The 8,638-nt window shown below is 42.4% G+C and overlaps 1 non-coding gene across 1 annotated transcript; it reads left to right on the top strand.

The window, feature by feature from the left end:
* The first annotated feature begins 7,753 nt into the window (after window positions 1–7,753).
* TRNAA-AGC (transfer RNA alanine (anticodon AGC)) lies at window positions 7,754–7,826 on the top strand. The gene has a single exon. It is a non-coding gene; the product is annotated as a tRNA-Ala (tRNA).
* Window positions 7,827–8,638: the final 812 nt, after the last annotated feature.

The following is an 8,638-nucleotide window of genomic DNA, read 5'->3' as shown; positions in this document are numbered from 1 at the left end:
AAACTAAATAGACACTCCTCCATGGTATGTGATTGATGGACGGCACCCGAAGGATTCGGTTAGCCATGGCTTGTGTAAGCAAAGGTTGGGGGGAGTGTCATCATCATAATAAAACTAAAGTAAAAAAGGCACTCCTTCATGGTATGAGATTGTTGGCAGGCACCCGAGGATTCGGTTAGCCATGGTTTGTGAAAGAAAGGTTGGAAGGAGTGCCACACAAAATGAAAATAATATGGGAGCCGCTCTTAGGAGGTTGTCTGGCAAGGGGGTTAGAGTACCCGCTACCAGTCGTTGACAACAACAAACACCTCTCAAAATGTTACTTTTATTACCTCTATATGATTGCAAAACTGAAAAAGCTCTAGCACATGATTTAATCCCTGTTTCCCTCTGCGAAGGGCCTGTCTTTTACTTTATGTTGAGTCAGTAAACCTATTTCCCTCCATCTCAAGCAAGCATTTGAGTAGTTGTGATCAAACCATTATATTGTGATTTGCTACATCATGTCTTTTATTCTTCCTTGTTTAGTACAAGTTTTATCTGAATGAATATAGCTTTGCAAGTTATCAATGATTATGAGAAGACCATTACGATTGAGTATGCAAGTTGTGCCTTATAAACTTTAACATGAGAGCGCTGCTCAATGAGATAAATATAATCTGTTAATTGTTCTCTGACCAAGAACGAAGTTTGCCATCACCAATCATGATTTCTCATGCACCTTTACTTGTGATTACCTTATACTTGTTTCAATATGAGTTATAAGAGGTTGTTTACTATAATGTCCTGTGTGAATGAATATGATGCTTCTTGTCCGTATTTTATTTATCGACTCTTCACTCCATAAACATGTGGTCATGTCTATCGAGTTCAGTTTCGCAGGGACAAGCGAAGTCTAAGCTTGGGGGAGTTGATACGTCAATTTGCATCACTATTTTATATCATAATTTGCTGTTATTCATTGATATATTTCATATTGGGACACATTACTTATGTTATTTCATCTATTTTGCATGTTTCATCGTTATTGGAGGATCGAACACCGGAGCCGAGGATTCTGCTGGAAAAAGCACCGTCGAACGCAATATTTCGGAAGATCAACTCGAAGGAAATTATACCAAAAATCCTATTTTTCAAGATGACGAAGGAAGCCGGAAGGAGGAGCCGGGAGCAGCCGGGGTGGGCCCACACCCTAGGGCGGCGCGGCCCGAGCCCTGGCCGCGCCGGCTTTGTGGTGTGGAGGGCCCACGACCCCTTTCGCCTCCTTTTCTTCGCCAAACCCTTCGTCCCGAAGACCTAAGCCACCGAGGGTACCTCGCGAAGAGTTACAACCGCCTCTGCGGGCGGAGAACACCGAGAGAAAAAGAGCTCTCCGGCGGGCAGGAATCCGCCGGGAAATTCCTCCGGGAGGGGAAATCGACGCCATCGTCACCGTCATCGAGCTGGACATCATCTCCATCACCATCATCATCATCTCCACCATCATCACCGCCGTCTTCACCGCTGGACACCGTCATCGCCGTAGCAATTTGGGTTTGATCTTGATTGTTTGATAGGGGAAACTCTCCCGGTATCGATCTCTACTTGTTGTTGATGCTATTGAGTGAAACCATTGAACCAAGTTTATGTTCAGATTGTTATTCATCATCATATCACCTCTGATCATGTTCCATATGATGTCTCGTGAGTAGTTCGTTTAGTTCTTGAGGACATGGGTGAAGTCTAAATGTTAGTAGTGAATTATGGTTGAGTAATATTCAATGGTATGATATTTAAGTTGTGGTGTTATTCTTCTAGTGGTGTCATGTGAACGTCGACTACATGACACTTCACCATTTATGGGCCTAGGGGAATGCATCTTGTACTCGTTTGCCAATTGCGGGGTTGCCGGAGTGACAGAAACCTAAACCCCCGTTGGTACATCGATGCAGGAGGGATCGCAGGATCTCAGAGTTTAAGGCTGTGGTTAGATTTATCTTAATTACTTTCTTGTAGTTGCGGATGCTTGCAAGGGGTATAATCACAAGTATGTATTAGTCCTAGGAAGGGCGGTACATTAGCATAGGTTCACCCACACAACACTTATCATAACAATGAAGATTATTTAGCCGTATGTAGCGAAAGCACTAGACTAAAATCCCGTGTGTCCTCAAGAACGTTTGGTCATTATAAGTAAACAAACCGGCTTGTCCTTTGTGCTAAAAAGGATTGGGCCACTCGCTGCAATTATTACTCTCGCACTTTACATACTCGTACATTATTCAACTGTTACATCAAACCCCCCTGATTACTTGTCTGTGAGCATTTACAGTGAATCCTTCATCGAAACTGCTTGTCAACACCTTCTGCTCCTCGTTGGGATCGACATTCTTACTTATCGAAGATACTACGATACACCCCCTATACTTGTGGGTCATCATCGATGGTGATGATGGCGATGATCTCCTCCAATTCCCCGTCCCGGCGGAGTGCCAGAACGGAGTTTCTGGTCCCGAGACGGAGTTTCGCGACGGTGGCGGCGTACTGGATGGTTTTAGCAACTTCGACTTCTCGTCTCGCGTTTTTAGATCGAAACCCTTAAGTAGTCCAGAGGAGGGCGTCGGAGGCCAGCCGACGGGGCCACACGCTAGGGCGGCGCGCCCCCCTCCTGGGTCGCACCGGCCTAGTGTGTGGGGGCCTCGGGCCTCCACCAGGCTTGCCCTTCTGGCTCCGTAAATCTTCTGGAAAAATAAGACCTTCGACATAAATTCTGGGGATTTTCCTGAAAGTTGAATTTCTGCACAAAAATGAGACACCAGAGCAATTCTGCTGAAAACAACGTTAGTCCGTGTTAGTTGTATCCAAAATACACAAATTAGAGGCAAAACAATAGCAAAAGTGTTCGGGAAAGTAGATACGTTTTGGATGTATCAATAACGTCCTTCATGGGAGCCGCTCTTTGGAAGTCTGTTTGGCAAGGCGGTTGGAGTACCCACTACCATTCGTTGACAACAACAAACACCTCTCAAATTTTACTTTTATGCTCTCTATTTGATTTCAAAACTGAAAAAGCTCTAGAACATGATTTAATCCCTGCTTCCCTCTGCGAAAGGCCTATCTTTTACTTTATGTTGAGTCAGTAAACCTATTTCCCTCCATCTTAAGCAAGCAATTGAGTTGTTGTGATCAAACCATTTATATTGTGACCTGTTTAATCATGCCTTTTACTCTTCCTTGTTTAGTACAAGTTTTATCTGAATGAATATAGCTTTGAAAGTTATCAATGATTATGTGGATATTATTATGATTGAGTATGAAAGTTGTGCCATATAAGCTTTAACATAAGAGCACTGCTCGACAGATAAGTACAATCTGTTAATTGTTCTCTGACCAAGAACGAAGTTTTCCATCACCAATTATGATTTCTTATGCACCTTTATTTGTGATTACCTTCTGCTTATTTCAAGTTGAATTATATGAGGAAGTTGTTCACTAGAATGCTTTGTGTGAGTTAATATGATGCTTCTTGTCCGTATTTTGTTTATCGACTCTTCACTCCATAAACATGTGGTCTTGTTTACCGAGTTCAGTTTCGCTTGGGGACAAGCGAAGTCTAAGCTTGGGGGAGTTGATACGTCCATTTTGCATCACTATTTTATATCATAATTTACTGTTATTCATTGATATATTTCATATCTAGAGGTGATACTTATGTTATTTCATCTATTTTGCATGTTTCATGATTATTGGAGAATCGGGCACCGGAGTCAGGATTCTGCTGGAAAAAGCACCGTCAGAATGCAATATTTCGGAAGATCAACAATTGACGGAAATTACACTGAAAATCTTATTTTTCCAAAAGACGGAGATAGCCAAAAGGAGGAGCCGAGGAGGGCCGCCATGGGCCCCCCATAGGCCGGTGCGGGCCCAGGCCTGGCCGCGCCGCCTTGTGGGGAGGGGGCCCACAGCCCCCTCTGGCCTCCTCTCCTTCGCGTACTTCTTCGTCCCGAAAACCTAAGCTCGAGAGGATAGTCGCGAAGAGTCACAGCCGCCTCTGCGGGGCGGAAAACACCAGAGAGAAAAGAGCTCTCCGGCAGGCTGAAATCTGCCGGGGAAATTCCCTCCCGGAGGGGGAAATCGACGCCATCGTCATCGTCATCGAGCTGGTATTCATTGGGATCATCATCACCATCATCTCCATCATCATCACCGCCATCTCCACCGCTGCACATCGTCACCGCTGTAACATCTAGGGTTGAATCTTGATTGTTTGATAGGGGAAACTCTCCCGGTATTGATTTCTACTTGTTATTGATGCTATTGAGTGAAACCATTGAGCCAAGGTTTATGTTCAGATTGTTATTCATCGTCATATCACCTCTGATCATGTTCCATATGATGTCTCGTGAGTAGTTCGTTTAGTTCTTGAGGTCATGGGTGAAGTCTAAATGTTAGTAGTGAATTATGTTGGGTAATATTCAACGGTTTGATATTTAAGTTGTGGTGTTATTCTTCTAGTGGTGTCATGTGAACGTCGACTACATGATACTTCACCTTTATGGGCCTAGGGGAATACATCTTGCATTCGTTTGCCAATTGCGGGGTTGCCGGAGTGACAGAAACCTGAACCCCCGTTGGTATATCGATGCAGGAGGGATAGCAGGATCTCAGAGTTTAAGGTTGTGGTTAGATTTATCTTAATTACTTTGTTGTATTTGCGGATGCTTGCAAGGGGTATAATCACAAGTATGTATTAGTCCTAGGAAGGGCGGTGCATTAGCATAGGTTCACCCACACAACACTTATCAAAACAATGAAGATTAATCAGCTATATGAAGCGAAAGCACTAGACTAATAAATTCCCGTGTGTCCTCAAGAACGTTTGGTCATTATAAGTAAACAAACCGGCTTGTCCTTTGTGCTAAAAAGGATTGGGCCACTCGCTGCAATTATTACTCTCGCATTTTACTTACTCGTACTTTATTTATCTGCTATATCAAAACCCCCTGAACACTTGTTTGTGAGCATTACAGTGAATCCTTCATCGAAACTGCTTGTCAACACCTTCTGCTCCTCGTTGGGTTCGACACTCTTATTTATCGAAAGTACTACGATACACCCCCTATACTTGTGGGTCATCAATCCCCTTCTTAGATCAAAATCATCGAAAGAGAAACTACCGTGGAACTCGAAGACAAAGGAGTCAAGTACAACAAGATGGAGAACCCAAATCAATGAAGTCAATGGAATTAGCTTCTGCATCAGCTAGAGTGAAAACCTAGTCTAGTAATAGAAGGAATCTTTTCCCTAGTCCTAGTACCTAAGTAGCTAGAGTTCTTTAGCAACCCAAGTAGCTCTAGAGCTAGACTTAGCAATGAGATAGACTACAAGTTGTGCTTTTGGAGCTTGAGTTAGCAATAAGATAGATTACGAGTTGTGCTTTTGGAGCTTTATTTGAAGTTTTACCTCACTGTAAAGTAGGAGGTTGTGTTGATCTTCTGTAAACAGTTCGTGTATCCTTCTATAGACATGCCTTGAACTCGCATATGTTTTTGTTGTACCACTCTGAGGGATGTAATATGAGTGAAACAGTGTTTCACTTGTGTTATGTCACCATGCAGTGGTATGCTGAGTCACCGCATTATGATGGATTAGTTTTTCACTAGAGGATCGTCGCCATGGGAAAATGAGTGAAGGTAAACGCAACAACATCATATGATTTCGATATAACTAACTTTTATCACCGATCTTTGATATTTGTATTTGTTCAATTGTTTAAAATTGTGATTGCAGAAATCATTTGGGGGGGGGGGGGGGTATTCTGCCTGCACGTGTATTGTGAGATCTAGAGCACACACTCTCTTCACAATTCCTGAAATAACAGTAAAAAGTTATGCTTGCTTTGAGCAGACACGAGGGCCTCCTAAACCTCTGTAGAAAAAATTGTGCTTCGGATTTTAGAACTTTAAGTGTGTTGATGAAACATTTTAATAGAAAAAGTGTACTACTATTATCTAGAATGAAGGAAAATATGCTTATGAGAAAGAATCATTTGAAAGTGGGAAGGTAGAAGGTAGGGTTGAAGATAATGGAGAACAATAGGAACATGAAGAGGAAGAATGTAGTATACTCCTCGTCATTGACTTCAATATTAGTGGAAACTCTCTAACTCCAATAAGTGCCCCTATAGTTTTTTTTTGACTATGAGTGCCCCTATAGTTAATTTGATAGTGAACATCTTATCTTGATAATGGCATGTGTTTTGATCTTCTTGAGGATGAATTATTATTTGATGAAACAGTTTATCTTCGAGGAATGGGTTTACACAATTCTTGTAGAAGATAATCACGATAAATGGGTTTACATGGTTCTTGTAGAAGATAATCACAATGATCGTAGTTCTTGTTTTTCAAAAGAATACAATTTAAGATGATGAGGAGTAATACATTTGTTAATTAAAGGATAATGAAATAGAAGATGATCGCACCATGCTTAATTATTCTCCATGTGGAACATCTAGACCTGATTTATGGGAGGATGAAAATTATATCAATGAAACTAAAGACCCCGATGGCTCATTAGATGATAAATCCCTTTATGATTATAGTAATAAATATTTGATATGCCTATGTGAACACATCATTGGATATAGTAATTCTGCATTTATTATAAAGAAGACAACATTGATAATGATTTTAGTGTTGAGTTGTCCTAGGCCTACCATAGAGGATACATATGTTTTTCTTGAGGATTGCATTTGTCATTTGCAATTGGCATGTGCTCATAATAATTCATGTGGAAGATATATTGTTGAATTTATTCCAGATGGTTGCAACTATTATGAGAGGTGAAGAAATAACTATAAGATGCATCTACCTTTTTCCAATATATTAAAATTCCAAGTAACTACTTCTAATATGCACCTAGTCTTCACCCAACTATTATACTCCCTCCATCCCACTAAAAGTGTCTCAACTTTGTCAACATTTAAATCTGACGAAGGGAGTAATTTATATTTTATGAAATGGCACAAAAAAGATACTCATTCCGATTCATATTAATTAACTCTAATATAGATGTATCTAGACATATTTTAGTACTAGATATATCCATACCAGTGGCAAGTAATACGAATCAGAGAGAGTAGTGTAAAAGGGGATAAATCACACATTTGTATAGTTGGAAGGCATGAATTGTGAGTATTTCGCAGTTTTTTCTATCCGTTTAATATACATGTTATTTATGTTTACCTTGGGGTCCTGTTTGTTTTGCAGTGATTGTGGGCTTCTTGGCATGTCCCACAAAATTGTTGTTTTCTTATGTACGCCATTTTGAAGGACGTCTATCTGATGTCTCTATCAATTCGGGGGTTTTCATGTTGTGGACATGCTTTTTTGCATTCGTGTTTCTATTCATATGTTTGCATGTATTTTTTTTGTTGCATTTCTTCAACTTTTAGCTGTTTTAGGTTTGTTTCACCTCTATTTCTTAAAGTCGTATATTTAATTGTGTGGTTGTGCTGCATAAGTTTTCCACGGGAGGATCGTTGCCATGGGAAACTGAGTGAAGATAGAGACAACGGCACCAAAAGCTTTCGATATAATTTTAACTTTTGTCACCGAGTCTCTAATATTTGTATTTGTTTCAGTTTTCAAAAATGGTGGTTCTAAATCTTCCTTTTTCGGGCGTTATGCCTTCAGGTTTATTATGGGATATTCATAATTCCTTGAAATACCAGTACAAATAAGGAAAACTAGATTTAGTAACACAGAGTGGGGATGTAGCTCAGATGGTAGAGCGCTCGCTTAGCATGCGAGAGGCACGGGGATCGATACCCCGCATCTCCATTTCTCGTTTTTTTGCCACGTCAAGTTACGATGGATTTTTCAGTTGGCCTTCAGCTGCGGGAGAGGCAGGTAGCGACGAGGTGTTTATAGCTCTGCGCCTCTGACGGCAATGGCCTGATCGATGAGCCAGAACCAGATGGACAATCTGCCCGGTGAATTGTGTATTTGTGTTGAAGCCGTCCGTCGTTTTCCGTCGATGCTCAGACAATCAGTTGATGCTCAGGCAAACGAACCCGTTCATCGTTGCCAGGATTCGTCGGGTTTTGATTTGTTTAGCTAAAAGCACTCGATGATCATGCAAACGACGACGCATCATCATCACCAATCACGTTTTGAGAAAAGCAAGGGTGCTATACATGCCGGACAGAAGAAGAGGGAGTTGCAAGGTGCAGCCCCTACAGCCGGTTGGCCCCTGTTACCCGCCGTCGGGCGCCTCTCCAGTTCAGCTCGCCCTCGACGACCTCCTTCACAAGTCATTCGCGCGCGCTGCATGCACCGCCTCCTGTTGTGGCCTCTGAAGCCGCGTCTGCACCATGTCTTCGTTTAGTCCCCGAGCGACGACGCTCGCGTTCTCTCCGGCATGCATGCCCTGCCTGGGACCTCCCGCACCGGGCACTGCAGCGGAAGTGTGGACCAAGAGACATCCTTCTACCGCGAGCAAGTATCAGAACCGCTGGAGCAAAAGGGCGGACGACGACCGGTCCGCAGCGACCGGAGACGCGGGCAGCGGTTGGCTCAGGCGACCAGTTGCATGGGAGGGACCCGGATGCGGCTAGGGTTTCTCTGCGCCTATTCAATTCTCGCCATTGTGA

This window comes from Lolium perenne, chromosome 2 (genome assembly GCF_019359855.2).
Source record: "Lolium perenne isolate Kyuss_39 chromosome 2, Kyuss_2.0, whole genome shotgun sequence".
Classification (NCBI taxonomy): Eukaryota; Viridiplantae; Streptophyta; class Magnoliopsida; order Poales; family Poaceae; genus Lolium; species Lolium perenne.
This window is presented reverse-complemented; position numbering and strand designations above follow the sequence as displayed.